Here is a 16,240-nt window from a genome sequence, read left to right as displayed (position 1 = left end):
GCTGCAAAAGGTATTTGTTTCCACATTATACTTTTAGATAGACAAAATTGACATACAGTAAATATATTACGATTTTAAACATATAGCAGGAATTTTAGTTCACTTTTGCCATCTTACTATAAAGAATCATCTTTGTTCTCATCTTTACCGTCCTACTATTAAAAGCCATGCATTATCTTTTCAAGCTTACATCTTTTGCCACCCTTCTTCCTCACCACTTTCTTGAGAGCATATATGTTTGAAGACAAACTACACAAGAAATTTAACGAGAATGTCGAGCGAGGTCGATATAATGGTGGTTGTGGACAAGCTTGAGGGCATAGCAGTAGTGATTGTTTCAGTTGAGATCGAGGATGAGACGATCATGAATAAGCTCGGATACCCAGCCCTTGCTGATGAGTTTCAGTTGCAAGTTTTGAGCTCGAGGACAATAGCAATTGTGCATGAGGCGAGATCAAACAAGGTGACAACCACAAGTAAGCACAAAGAGTGCAATGGCCATGGAACAAGATTGACGGTATGATAATAGAAAGCGAGCTTGATGATAGTAATGTCTAAAGTGGAGAGCAAGCTCAAGGAGTTGACAACATGATAGCTCGACCACTGTAGCGGACAGACAAGAGAGCATCAGCCGACAATAGTCTTGAGTAAGTTTAAAGGATGGTAGTTCACATGATCTCACATGCAGCTATGGTTCTAAGCTTGCGCAACACCATGGCACAATTAATATATGCTTAAAGAATAAAAACATATAGATAAATATTAAATATAATTATACTGAAACAGACAACAATTACTTAGTAAACAAACACATGTTTTATAGTTTAAAGAACAAAAGTAATATGAGTAAAACATAAAATGACTTAAATCGCGCAAATGAGCGGGCCAACCTGCTGTTATATTCACCCCGACATCGCCCGTGACCACGTGCGCACCGCGTCTCTGGCCGCCAAGTGGCTCGTCCGCCTCTTTGTGTCGTGCCGCGTCACCGTCCATCAGCTGATTCACGATCGACGAGCTACACCTCCACTACATTGATGCTGAGTTGACGGCGCACCTAGCCGCATCATGCATGGGCGACCGTGGAGGCCGCCACGAGCACTGACGTGTCCAACCTTGGCGCGCCGCGGCGAGGCATCAGTGGCGCGTGCAGCCTGAGGGCGTGGTGTCGAGGCATATACGTACGTATATCCGGATCGGACAGACAAGGATGGCGGACATATCTTCACCCTGATTATCGACCATCGCCGACTTCAGCGACCAGTACACGCACTAACAGGATCGACGACAAGCTATCTAACAACGACGACGGGCGGCTCGAGTACGTTTCGCTGCGACAACTGGCGCGTGTGCTGCAGCCGTGCCGGGCACCAGCGCAAGCCGTAGCTGACCAGTGCCCTGCCAACAAGCCTGGGCGCCCGCCACATCTTCATCCGCACCGGCGCCGGCGGCATCAAAAACCACCGATTACTTCCACAAGGCGCACGGTTCCAGGCAAGCCAAACGTCTCTCATTTCCTTAATTTGCATATTATTTCTTATACTCTCAAGCTAGAACATGCAGCATGGCTATTATTTATCACGCTAATACACTGAAACACTAGGTCGAATACGTAAGTGAGCTGAGTAGACATACACAAACAATCTTTTATACTAGCACAAGGGTTCACTACAAATTGTTCAAGTCCCAAACGGTTCAGAACCAGCGGTCCATAGCAGCGCAGTAAAAATTTCTCATGCAAGGACGTGATGGGAGGAGGTGATCAACCGCAGGAGGTACATGGAGGCAGAGGGGCAAACTTGTCTTTTCTACGTTGTTTCTCTCTCTATTTGATCCGTAAATAATAAAATAATGGTGGCAGTACCTTTTAGCAAATTATTGGTTTGGTTTTTTAGAGCATTTATAAACTGTATCACGTTTTCTGGATTTGCAGTAACAAAGACCATGAACTTTGAGCGGGTGATGTAGTAAATTTTGTCAAATTGTAAACACCAATGGTAATGTGATCACTGTAGCATATCAAGCTAGCTGTTTGATCGATGGAGGTGGCCTGTTCGCTCGGGCTAGCCGGATTGGCAACGAGGCATCAAGGCCCATCAGGCAGCAAGGCGGCATGGCATGCGCACGGCCCAAGCGGCCCCTTGCAAGCGGCCCGAATGCAAAAAAGCCAGTCGGGGCCGGCCATTTTGCAAGCGGCCCCTTGCCGCCCTCTGGCCGGGCGGCAGGCCTCGCTGCCTATAAAAGGCCTGCCGCCCAGCCCCCAGCCCTCATTCCTCCCCCCTCAAATCTAGTGAAAAAAAAAGAAGAGAGGGAAGGAGAAGAGAAGAAGGGGCGAAGCCCTGCCGGATTCAGACGCCGATTTCAGGTAATATTCATAGATCGTATATGTGACTATTGAGTTAAATAGTGTGTATTTTTTAAAAATTTTGTTTGAATAAATGCATTATATTTTTAGGGTTTTAGTTGTACTAATCTAGAAGTGCGTATTGTAGATATCGGTAACTACGTAGATCTACTAGTTTGGAATCAATATATTACCGTTGCATTGGCTTACACAAGAAGATATTACGTTGTAGATGTTTATTGCATGAAAGAGTAATATGATCTAGTTATTTCGTTGACAGATATGTCGATCAAACAAATATTCCAAGTTTACCATGGACCAGGAAACGTCCGTTACGGGCCAACTGGGGTAGATCTGTCAGATTTTATTATATCAGAAAGGGGAATTGATAGACCGGCTGAGAGGAGTGTACCTCCTATAAAAGGATGGTTAATGAGGGGCTTGAGAGTTGATCCACAGACAAGTGACATAACAATCAATGTTATAGTAAGTCGGGCAACTGAGGATTTTTATTGGGAACTAATGCCAGTTCAAAACTCTTGAGTGTGGAGATGGTATTTGGAAAATGCATTGCAACGCGGGTGGCCTCTAGCTTTGGTTCCGTTTGTGCACCCGAAGGATCCAAGTGTGCAGATGAACATGGATGATGGCGAGGGACCAAGTGCTGAAGTAAATGAGACTTCTGTGGAGGAGGTCAACGCACGAGAGGACGGGGGCGTAGTAGCTCTAGTGGGCATTCAACCAGGTGGAGTGGCCGACGAGGGGGAGACTGTCGGTGCCATTGTGGATGAAATGGAGAGGGAGGATTCTGACAACGAGCGTGTAGAGGAAGGTGATTCGTTAGATGATGAGACGGATATTAATCCAGCAGAATGGGCTAGTGAGGATTTTTCTGGGCTAATCGTCTCTGAAGAGGATAGTGTGAGATGGGAGTACAAAGAAAATGAGGTTATTCAGGGAGCGATTTATAGTAGAGCAGAAGATATGAAGGAGGCGGTAAAACATTTTGCAGTGTCACTTCATAAAGAGCTTTGGGTTGCCAAGTCGAACCGGTCGCAATATGAAGTTCGGTGTGTTAAGGAAAAAGATGGTTGTCCCTGGAGAGTGCACGCGTATAAGGGGAAATGGAAGGATTATTGGACAGTGTCAGTCGTTACCAAGCATACATGTTTTCTACCTGGTGTTCAGAAATACCACAGGAACATTACATGTGTATTTGTTGCATCTGAGATGTATGCGCATGTCATCGATAATCTCACATATGAACCAAGGTCAATAATCCGACACATCGAAGAGACATACAAGTATACTATTAGCTATGCCAAGGCCTGGAGGGCCAAACAGAAAATAATAGAGATGAGATTTGGAACTTACGAAGCCACGTATGACAATTTGCCACACCTGCTTGGTGTTATCGAGGAAAGAAACCCTGGGAGCTCTTACGAAGTGAAGAAATTCCCCTCAATTGAACATCCTGGCAAGAGTGTGCTGCAAAGGGCGTTCTTAGCTCTACATGCATGCAAGATGGCATTCGTGAACTGTTGTCCTGTTCTCTGCATTGATGGGACATTCTTGACAGGAAAGTATCGGGGCCAGATACTAACAGCAATAGGGGTAGATGGGAACAATCAGTTATTCCCCTTGGCATTTGCTTTTGTTGAGAGTGAGAATACCGACAGCTGGTACTGGTTCCTGAAATTGGTTAAAACAAAAGTTGTTAGTATAAGGCCAAATGTGTGCCTGATACATGATAGGCACGCTGGCATTCTGCGAGCGATAGAAGAGTTGCAGTTTGGGAGTATGGAACGAGGATACCCTGGTGTTTGGGAAGATGTACAGAGTAGGTGGTGCATGCTTCATATGGGAGCTAATTTCTTCAAGCAATTCAAGAACAAGGAGCTCATGAACATGTTCAAGAGGCTGTGCAATCAGAACTAGGAGAAAAAATTCAACGAGCTTTGGAAGAGATTAGATGAGTTGACAGCCAAATGCAGTGATCAGCGTGTAGCGGCTCCATCGACCGCCGTTGCTGACCCTCCTCAAGCTCTTGGACCTCTCCCAACGGATAGTCCAACATTGGTTAGAAGAACTGGATTGGAGATTCGGAAATTTTCTCAGTGGATTCTGCATGAACCAAAAGAGAAATAGGCCAAGGCGTATGACACAGGTGGTGCTAGATATGGAATAATGACAACAAATTTGGCAGAAGTTTACAACTGGGTGATGTGCGGTGTCCGTGGACTGCCACTAGTTGGCATAGTGGAGTTCATTTTACATGGGACATGCAGGTATTTTAGGGATCGGTTCCAGGCAGTTCTTCCCTCTATGCCGAACAACAGCATTTTGTTTGGAACTTTCATGCAGAAAAAGCTAGAGGAGTTGCGTAAAAAGACCATGAAACATCGAGCTCTAGTGCAAGGTACTCAACAGCACAGGTTTGAGATACTATGTCAAGATAAGGCAGGCAGGGGTATCTACCGCAAGAGAGTGAAGTAGAAGTGTGTTCTCAAAGCCGATGGCACATGTCATTGCTCTTGTGCAAAGCCGAAGCTGCTCCACAGGCCATGCACCCATGTCATTGTTGCCGCAGCGGAGTGTGGCACCAGATGCAGTATATGTGTCACATTACTTCAGTAAGCAAGCAATATATCATACATGGAGCGGCGAGATTTATGGGTTCGGCATAGCTGGGGAGTTCACAGAGACTAACGATGAAGTACTCAATATTCCTGACCCATCGAAGCTCCGAGGCAAGGCTGGAAGGAGGAGGACTCATCGCATCCGCAACGATATGGATGAGTCGGAGGCTAGCAGGGTGAAGCGTTGCAGCAAATGTGATGAACATGGGCACACCTACAAGCATTGTCCTAAAGACAAGGAGAAACCAAGTGCGGCGGAGGCAGGACTATCAGGATCAGCAGCAGATGGAGCTCGCCCTACAGGTGAAGGCACTACCTCCACTCGACCACGTCCTAGGCGTCGTCGTGCCACGTCTGGCTACGTGGTGTAGTTCTTATGTTCTATGTTGGCATGTGGCTTTGCTTGTAATTCATTTCGAACTTATCGATGTGTTTATGTTTCGTCGTGTAATTTCAGACTTCGGCATGTCGTGTCTTTTGGTCTCGTGATGTAACGTCAGACTAAGGCGCCTAACGTCTTTAGGTATGCTGATGTATGTCGGACTTCGACACGTAATGTTATGTTATATTATCGAACTCTACATATATGTTAAATTGCATGTCATCGTTATGTACCATTAGTAACGTTTGCTATATTTAAATAGCCTGTACTCTTGTTGTACATAATTATTCTTATGATTTTATTACTATTTCATAATTTTGCAAGTTATCTTTTGTTTTACATTACTATTTTTTGAATTGTTCTAACACGAAACACTATATTTTTCAGAGATGGCACGTCAGGATACACCTCAGTTGTTGGACCCGGCGATAGATCACCGACACCGGTCTCACCTTACTGCGGTGCAGGGGGCTCAGCTTGGGACGTTCCGGGCACGGACGTGCGGTGAGCTACTCACGGTTCACGACTCCTTTGTCGAGAGGTACGAACAGTGTTTTACTATAAGTTAGTTGCGCTGTAATATTTTTTATAATGACATATTAATTTGTTATTGCAGGCTGCGTGAGGCCGGCCTCCTACCGATGTGTCGGCTGGTGGAGGCTGCCGCCGGCGACGCGGATCCAGCCAGACGATGGACTGTGGACAGGTCCCTCCTAGTAGCTTTGGTCGACCGATGGAGGCTAGAGACGCACACTTTTCACTTGCCGTGCGGTGAGGTAGCCCCTACCCTACAGGACGTATCGTACTTGTTGGGGCTACCGCTCGCGGGAAACGCTGTTGGGCCAGTGACCACGGCTGTGGACTGGCAGGACGATCTGACGGCACGTTTCGCACTAGTACAGCGCGCATCGCACCTCCCGCTCGAGCCATTGGCACACCACCGCAACACCGGACCTACGAAGAGGTGGCTGCTTCAGTTCACCATGAGTGTTTTTGTACCGAAATGACAATCGTATTACATATTTAGTCCGCAGTTAAGGTGCCTAACATTTTATCGACGGCTGGCAGGTCGAGCAGCTATAGGCGGAGGCCGACGAGTACTCCTACAACCGCTGTTTGGAGGCGTACTTGCTTTGGCTTTTTGGCTGGGTGATGTTCTATGGCGGTCACGGGCACGCGGTCGACAAGGGACTCGTGCACTACGCCAGAAGCATCGCCGACGCCGCGGTAGGCGAGGTGCCTCAGTGGAGCTGGGGTTCCGCGTTGTTGGCGGCTCTGTACCGTGCACTTTGTGAGGCTTGCACGAAGACGGATCCCAGCGCGACCTTTGGTGGGTGCCCTCTCTTTCTTTCTATCTGGGCAGCTGAGAGGATTACGATCGGCCGCCCTGAGGTGGACCAGCACGCGTACGAGGAGTCATTGTACGAGGAGCGACCAGAGGTCGACTACCCTACGATGGGTACTCTGTGGTGCCGTCGTCAGGTACGTTGCATCGATCTTATCGTATTGTTAAGTTAATTGCTAAGTTCATTGTACATCACATCGATCGTCTCGTATTGCAGCGCCGATGGGCTCACGTCCAGGTTAGGCGGTCGTATCCTGAGTTTGTTATGGAGTTCGACTGCCTTCTGCCGACTGACATCGTGTGGGAGCCCTACAGTGCCGCGGCTACCCAGGCTCGTGCGCCGTTGGGTCTGTCCACACTCTGCACCAGGGACCAGGCGTACTGGATGACTACGGTTCCGATGGTCTTCGACATCTGCGTTGAGCCTCACGCCCCTTTCCGCGTGATGCGGCAGTTCGGCTTCCGTCATCCCTTTCCAGTACCGTTTCCGACCACCGTCCCAGCTGCTGTTCACCGGTAAGATCTTGCACTATGCTTTCCGTTGTTGCATTAAAATCTACCTGTTCACAATAATTTGTAACATCTGTCGATTCACACTAATATTACACATTAATTCGCAGGTACTCACGCAAGGGTCAGCAGTCAGCTGGCGACTGGCCCGCCAAATTGGCGACTTTTGTTGAGGACTGGTTGCTCGCAACCGAGGAGGTCGTGGACCACGAGGGAGAGCCACACACTGAGGAGGCGTATCAGGCCTATCTACGCTGGTACCAGCCACGCACCCGTACTAGGGTCACCTTCGCTCTCTTGGAGTAGCAGCCCCATGTTGCGAGCACTAGAGACCTCTACACCAGGCACCGCGACCAGGACTTCGCTCGTGCTGTGAGTACCTTGCATCTCACCATTCCTTTATGTTTTCATGTCTTTCTCTTCGTCAAATTTTACGAATATGTACGAACAAATTAACCATGTAGGTCGACGACATCAACCGGGTCGTCATTGACGGTTCAACGACGATCCAACATTTAGGCGCGGGGATTCCGGTACCCGTAGAGGAGCACCTGACGATGTACACGCGAATGGTGGAGTCGATGCGCTCGATTCTCCGAGTGCTCACCTGTCGTGCAGACGACGTTGCTCGGGCAGACGCAGCTATACAGCGGCCACCCGTACCGACTGGTCCCCGTCCAGCTGCGCACGTTCCTAGGCCGACTCCCCCTCCGCACGGAGGTAAGTATTTTTATTACTATTTCTGTACATGCCTCGCACATATAAGTAAGCCGTTTCACTTGCCGATTGCTTCAGGGTTTTGTGCACCGTTCAGCACCCCGCCTTCCTCGGCTAGGCCTTCTGTTGTGCCCCCCACAGGTACTTAAAAAAACAACATTACTTCGACAATCAATTTACATGCATTTTATGTCTTAGCTTACAAGGGTCCCGTTTGTCGATGTGTAGGTTTCGCCCAGTTTGCTATGACGCAGGCCGCCCACTTCTCCCAGGCTGCAGGGTCAGCGTCTCAAGCAGCTGCGTCGACCTCGCACTCAGCGTAGTTCTGGCAGTACACCGGGACTTCATCACAGGCAGCCGGCATGTCGAGTCAGGGTCCACCACTGGACCATGCTGGGACCTCGTCGGACCGCTTGCTGCCTTCCACCTTGCTCTTCGACATCACTGACTTCGACTTTGCTTCAGGCTTGACAGAGGACGTCATCGGCCCCTCACAACTAGGAGGCACACCGCCGGTGCAGAAGCAGGACCAGGCGCAGGCCACTCCTCCGCGGGACACTCGTGCTACCCGTGCTGTGCCACCGATCGTTTCACCTACTCCCAGGACCACGTGCGAGCACAGGCCCGGAGGACCAAGCGTGGTCGCGGCGCGGGGCAGGGTCAGTAGAGCAGTCTTCTCTTTGTTTATTTGCTTCACTTTCCAGTACTGTATGCTTGTGTAATGACTACGTTGTTGTTATATGTGCACGATACCTTTCGGCGCATGCACGATACCTTTCGGCACATGCACGACTACTTTCTGCCGCACCGATGCAGCCTCCTTTATTCGCGTGCGATACGAGTATTTGCCCGCCATTTGGCGCATACGACCAATGTAACTTTCGGCGCCGATCAGCCATGTAACTTTCGGCGCCAATCAGGCGTACCCACCATACCCCACCACGTTCACATGTCAGGGGTATCACTCGATTTTTTGCGCCTATATAAGTCGCCTTAACGAGTGAGGCCTCACAATCTTTCAGAACTCGGTCACATTCAGTACTCTCTTCCCCACTTGCTTCATTACAAATCCGACCGGCTTTCGTCAATGGCTAGACACGGGGGTGTTGAGGATCCAAACTGGCGTAGCGATCCTTATGTATACCTACTACCACCTTGGTGCCAGCGTCCTCTCTGCCTTTGCGGTGATCGATGCCAACTAATGGCTTCGAGGAATCCTGATATTTGAGGAAGGCGCTTTTTTAGGTGCCCTAACTATGACCGTGAGGTATTTTATTATCTGCATATGCTTATTCATTCCGTATGGGCAATCGCTTTATTCTTTGTAACACTACTCTATTCGGCAGACCCGCACTACGGCTTGCGCATAACCACTTGTTTACAAGAAGGTCGCTGGTATTTCGCATCCGAAAGTACTGAGCAATACTTACAGAGAAAAGCGGCTTATGAACGACAATGTCGTGAACAACAGAGCGACTAGCGGGTGCTAACTACGGCACTTCCTCCATGGGAAGCCCGTCCAAGATGCAGGTGTGGTGATCGTTGTCAGGTTCTTCATTCCATAAATCCTACAACATTGGGTCGAAGGTTCTTTGTTTGTCCAAATATTCTTGACGACGATTTCATGGTAAGAATATTTTGATTACATGAATCCTTATTTTCTCACAACATTTACTAACTTTGCTTGCTTTACATCTATTCTTTCCTCCCAGGAACTACCAAGGAGATGTCAATACAGAGAATGGATAGACACCAGAAGGGTTCTAACTCCACCTAGCCGTGTTGTGCAGCTTGAACTACCAGAGCAATACAGGGTTACTAAAGCGCGGTTTGAGAGAGGAGAGGGATCCTCACGTAGGGGTTAGCTATTATCAGACAACTTGGCATATTGAAATTTCTACTGTCATGCTTCCTTGTCCCATTACTACATCATCGTTGTGTTCAACTATTGCACTACCTCCCTCCTAGTTCGAATCTAATATCATTATGTAACCGCAATGCAAATAGTTGTATCATGTTCAAATTGTACTACTATTTCTTCATGTTACATAATTCTCCTTGTTTAAGTCCATATAATGTTTCTACGACCCAGACTGCGATAGGCCTATATAAATTATCCGAGTACTAATACGTCGAATAAGGTACAAAATAATACCTCACTTAACATATGAAATTGCGCAACAACCAACTTCAATACATTTTTATAACAATATTAACAAGTTTTACCAATAAATACTTCTTTATTTATTATTAACATAACATAGAAAAATCTTTTGGCCGTACTTTTTTCATCTGGGTCAATAGAGGGCGGCAAGGGACCCAGATGAAAAAAGTAGTGCCGCAAGCTTTTTATGGGCGGCAAGGGCCTAATCGCAATTTTGGCCGACGGCGCGGTCGACCCACCGTCTGCCACGTCAGCTTGCCGCCCACCATTGGGGCGGCAGGGGCTATTGCTGCAATTGTTTTGGTCGATAGATTATTTCTGTAAATATTAAAAAAAATCTAAAAACGAAAAAAATTCAAGGAAAAAGTACACCCCTGAACTTGTCATCAAGTTACAAAATCGTCCCCCAACCACAAAACCGGATACAACTCATCCTCCAACTTATAAAAACCAGTGCAAACTAGATCCATCGGTGGTTTTGACTCCGGATTTATCCGACGTGGCGGCTGAGTCAGTGAGGGACCCACGTGGGCCCCACATCTCAGGATGCCACGAAAGCAGGCCAGCCTCTCCCTTCCTCTCCTTTCCTCCTCTCTCTCCTCTCTAAACTCTGATCAGGCCATCTTCATTGTCGTCGGCGATGGCTGCGTTGTCGGCGCCACCTTACACGACTGCGACCAGTGCAGCGGCGCAGCGCCAGCGTCCGGGACAACGGGTGGGCATGACGAACGGAGGAGGGCGAGGTTGAGGGTCTTGAAGAGCGGGTGGGACATCACGTCGGTGGCGCCGCGTGGGAGCCGAGACGGGCGGCGGGGTCCTTGGCAAGGAGGTGAGCGATGAGGTGGCGCATGTCAGCATTGGCGGGGCCGCACGAGCCGGAGGCAGAGAGGAAGGCAAGTGGTCGGCGGACAATGTTGCGGAGGGTGGCCTCCTGTCCACGGCGGCGCCATGCGCGCCGCCGCTCGCCACCTCGGGGAGAACCGCATGCAGGCCTACATGGCTGCACCTCCTGCTGGTCTCCCACTCCCACCATCAGGGTGGCCCTGTGCAAAGTTGAAGGATAAAAACTTAATTGATGATATAATATGAAAATAATTTATACTCCGTAATATATTTCATAGCAATCTAGTATGGCCTAAAATGATAATTCAAAATTAGGGATTACCGGATTAGAAATTACCGGAAAGAATTAGGTTAGGGGCGTGACAGGTGTCAGGTGGCGACGGCGTTAGGCGGCACGACCGCACGAGAGAGAGAGGTAAGGCGTCGTTTACTCCTCTCGTTCGTTGCGATTGGCGATTGGCGAGTTCCACAGTGGGAGGCGATTCAAGATTGCGAAGCGGCGCAACTGTGCGAACCGGCAAAGACGTAATCGAAACCGAAACGATAAGAAAAAATAACAGATTTTCGGAACTAGTTAGACTAGTGTTGAAGTTTTGGACCTAAGGGGTCCCTGAAAATTGGAGGCCCTGTGCGGACGCGCTGACCGCACACCCCTAGGACGGCCTTGCCCACCAGGGCCTTCCCCGCCCGCGTGCCGGCGAGCACGGTGAGGCAGATGGCGAGGTACTCCTCCTTGTTGATCACCGGCGTGGGCAGGCCCAGGGACAGCGCCGTCGGGTCGAGCAGCGCTTGCAGGGCGGCCGTCATATCTGTCCCTGTTGCCGTCGTCGTTAAACCTAACTAATCAAGTTGATTGCTAACAAGGTGTATAGTTACGTAGCAGCAGCGGCAGCAGCAAACGGCGGATGATTTGATGGGATTGGTTGCTAACAAGTACAGTACGTAGCTGCAGGGAGATGGATCGATGATGAGCTTAGCTAGCCATGCACGTGGCGGCATATATAGTTAGGGACCGAGAGAAATTAAAGCGGCCGGCCGACGCCGACGCGCACGGCCTCATCGCCCGCGGCTCCTAGCCAAGGACCCCTCCGCTCGCCTCGGCTCCCGCCGCGGCGCCGACATGAAGTCCCACCAGTTCTTCAAGACCCTCAACCTCGCCCTCCTCCGTTCGCCGCGCCTGCTCGTTGTCCCCGGCAGCAGGTGCAGGCCAGCAAGCGGTTCACTGGTGGAGAAACCATCTTTGGTCGGTCGACCAAATTTCACAATAGTCCCGGTTCCATTAAAAACCAGGACTAAAAACGATTTTTAGTCCCGGTTAAAAAAATTTTGATCTTTACCAATCGGGACTAAAGATGATTTTTAGTCCCGGTTAATCCCTTGTCAGATGTATGTCAGGGGTCGAGGATCTTTAGTCCCGGTTGGAGCCGAGACTAAAGTGGTAATCTTTAGTCCCGGTTAGAGTTATCAACCGGGAGTAAATATTTCTCTCCCACATCTAATCGGTTAAGTCTCAGATAGATATGTAGATAAGATTGGAACAACCCCTCTCTTCCTCTTCTCAGATCCAATCCTCTTCCTCCTCCCCTCCCCTCTCTTCCTCCCCTCCTCCCCTTCCTTTTCTCCTCCCCTCTCCTTCCTCATCCTCCCCTCTACTCCGTCTTCCATCAGCCGGCCGGAGGCGGGCGGCGGCGGGCGGCCGCTAAGGGGGAGGCGGCGGCGGGCAGGAGGCCGGCGACGGCGGCGCGGCCGCGCGCGGGGAGGGGGGCGGCAGGCGTGGGGAGACGGGCGGCGGCGCGGCCGCACGGTGGGCGGTAGCGGTGACCGCGGCTGGGCGGCGGCCGGGTGCCGGCTCGTTTATTTTTTTATATATATATATAATTTGTGTTTCACTGGATGTATAATTTTTTAGATTTTGTGATTCATTGCATCGCATAGATCTGAGATGTATAATTTGTATAATCTGTGATGTATTTAATTTGTGTGTAGTTTTTTAGGATTTGTGATGTATTTGATCTGTGTGTAGGGTTTGTGATGTATTTGATTTGTGTGTATAAGTAACTTAATATTTGGGATGTTGATTTGGGGATGTGCATCCCATTCGATTCGGGAGAAAATACATGGATTAACCCTAGCCATTAAGCAAATCAACAACAAAATAAAAAAAAAGGATCTCGAGGAACTGTCGCTTGCCCTCTTTAGTCCCGGTTGGTGTTAGATCGATCTTTAGTCCCAGTTATTTGAACCGGGACTAAAGATAGCGATCTTTAGTCCCGGATTCGTTGTCCCGGTTGGAAAACCGGGACTACAAAGGATTCTAAACCGGGAGTAAAGAGCATTTCTCTACCAGTGGTAACCATCGGCGCCATGCGCGCCGCTGTGGACTGGTGGCCACCCTCCACAACATTGTCTGCCGCCCTCTCGCCTTCCCCTCCGCCTCCGGCTCATGCGGCCCCGCCGACGATTACGCGTGAGACCTCATCGCCCGCCTCCTCGCTAAGGACCCCACCACAGCGCCGCCGACGTGAAGTTCCACGCACTCTTCAAGACCCTTAACCTCGCCCTCCTCCGTTCGTCACGCCCGCCCATCGTCCCCGGCACTGGCGCCGCGCCGCTACACTGGTCGCAGTCGTGCAAGGCGGCGCTGACAATGCAGCCACCGCCGCCGCCGACGAAGTTGGCTTGCTCAGAGTCTAGAGAGGAGAGAGAGGAGGAAAGGAGAGGAAGGGAGAGGATCGCCTGCTTACGTGGCATCCTGAGATGTGGGGTCCACGTGGGTCCCACGCTGGCTCAGCCACCACGTCGGATAAAACCAGAGTCAAAACTGTTGAGGGATCTATTTTGCATTGGTTTTGTAAGTTGAAAAATGAGTTGTTTTCGGTTTTACGATTAAGGGATGATTTTGTAACTCGATAACAAGTTGAGGGACCTTCGGTGTACTTTAAAATTCGATTAGTAGCGTAGATTTCGTCCCAGTAAAAAAAAAAAAGCACACGGAACTTGATTCTCCACCCACAGCCCACAGGCTACAAGCACAACTCTCTTAGATAGTATTAGCGCTCCCGTCACTTTAATTTGCCCGTTACAAAAAAGAATGTGAACACTAAAAGACGAAAAGGCCTTCACGTCAACTCCAATATCTTCTTCATCCTTCAGATCATGACTTGTCTCTTTTGCTTAGCCGTATCAGGTAAACATAGATAGCGATTTTTAGTTTTAGTGGATTAAAATCAAGGAAATAGATAGTGATGTTGTCATGCTGATCACCAGCACGGAAAAGATAAACGCCGCTGGGAGACGGGCGGCTTGTGAGCTCATCATCATACATGTGTTGCGAATAACGGTTTGTCTACCAAATCGAATTTTCTCTACTATAATCTGTGCCACGCCTCCTGTAAACAGCTTAGCGTATGAGTTAATGTGGAGATGAATTGTTACCAACAAAAAGAGATGAAGATTATTTGGTGAGGGTAGAAAGAAGATTCAGTTTTTTCCTGTTGGCAGCAATTAATGCATAATTAGTGACAAACTGTAGTGTAGTATCATCCTATTTTTTTCCCAGCGTTGTCAGTGAGGTGTAGGTGTGGAGATAATGAACTATATGCCACTTTTAGACGTGGCAATTAACTATTTGCCATTGAACCCACATGTCATAGACATATGTGGAGCCACATATCATTGAGATAGGTATGGCAAATAGTTAATTGCCAAATCTAAAAGTGGCAAATAGTTAAATGCCCCTATAGGTGTGTATGTACTGCAAATGCATATATATTTTACATTACTGTTCATACGCGTATAATAGGAAAAAACATAATTGTCATCATCCATACATAGATCTTTGTAATAAATAAATGTAATACATTGATACAACTAAGAGTGTTTACACATTGATCCATTAATTCGGAACCCAAAAGGCTCAGTTAATTCAGCATCTACTGTTGGGGCTGAACCAAATCATTTGAACGTGTAAACTATAGTTCACCAACCGGCAAGCATATTTTACACAATCAACCTATCATCTTACCATGAACTCTGAGAATAGTTTCAACTAGCAAACCAGCAACAGAACAACAATAAACACATGCACACAATAAATGTTGTTTGTGTGGAAAAACATCCTCGGTGTGAGGAATAAAAAACCACGGGACCAATGTTCCACTCCGAACTTCCACTATAATCAACAATGGATACAAATGGAGTCATCTCTAGAACATTTAGAGACACATCACAACAATAGCTATAACATCAAGTTGCACACATGACATCATCAATATCAACCATCAAAACTAACAAGAGGTATATCATCAAACAAGCGAGAAATAGTAGATTATGTCCTCTTCGGTTCTCAGCTAAGATCTCCCAAACTATAGATGCAAATTGTACGAAACTTGATAGAAACGATGGTGTATGAGTCCCTTCCAAACTCTAAAAAAAACAGCACAATCGATCACCATTTGACCCCTCAAACTGACATTCAACCAAATGTTGCACAAGCTGTAACTGCAGTAACTCGAGCTGAAAAACTACTACTCAAATCCAGTGCTCTTCTCAACCGATTCTCACATAAACTGATCAGATTGAAGTGATCAAAGTGAGAAACGAACTCACCAAGTTTGGTGCCAATCCAATCACGTTTGAGCCTCCTGACTTGATGAAGATTGGGTAAGAGCCACCAAGCCGAACAAATTACAACTCTTCTTCTCCACTCTCTTCTCCCTCCCTTGTGTTTTGCTAGTTTCTTCTCATCCTCAATGGCTGCTGCTACACTCTACTCTTTCAATGGAGGCTGGTTTTTCTTCCCATCACAAAAGATGATGCAATCTTCACCATTAATTAAGGCATGAATCAATGGCTCACATTTATTGGACTTTTGGGCTGCAATAGGCTAAGAGCACAGTGTGACGCCCCACACTCTTCGAGGCCGGGCCCTTTTACATCTGGCAGCTACTTTTCTTCTCCACTCTCTTCTCCCTCTCTTGTGTTTTGCTAGTTTCTTCTCAATCCTCAATCGCTGCTGTTACACTCTACTCTTTCAATGGAGGCTGGTTTTTCTTCCCATCACAAAAGATGAGGCAATCTTCACCATTGATCAAGGCATGAATCAATGCCTCACATTTATTGGACTTTTGGGCTGCAACCTAAGAGTTCGTTTGAGATCGGCTTCCGAAAAAGAAGTTGTAACTTGTTGGTATGAGTATTCTATTAATCCTATTAAGACCTGGGCCGGGATGTCACATTCTCACCCCCTTAAGATACCGACGTCCTCGTTGGTCAACCCAGGCCAGGAACATCCCCT

The sequence above is a fragment of the Oryza glaberrima genome, chromosome 3 (assembly GCF_000147395.1).
Source record: "Oryza glaberrima chromosome 3, OglaRS2, whole genome shotgun sequence".
NCBI classification, from domain to species: domain Eukaryota; kingdom Viridiplantae; phylum Streptophyta; class Magnoliopsida; order Poales; family Poaceae; genus Oryza; species Oryza glaberrima.
The sequence above is the reverse complement of the archived record's forward strand: the minus strand, read 5'-3'. Positions refer to the sequence as shown.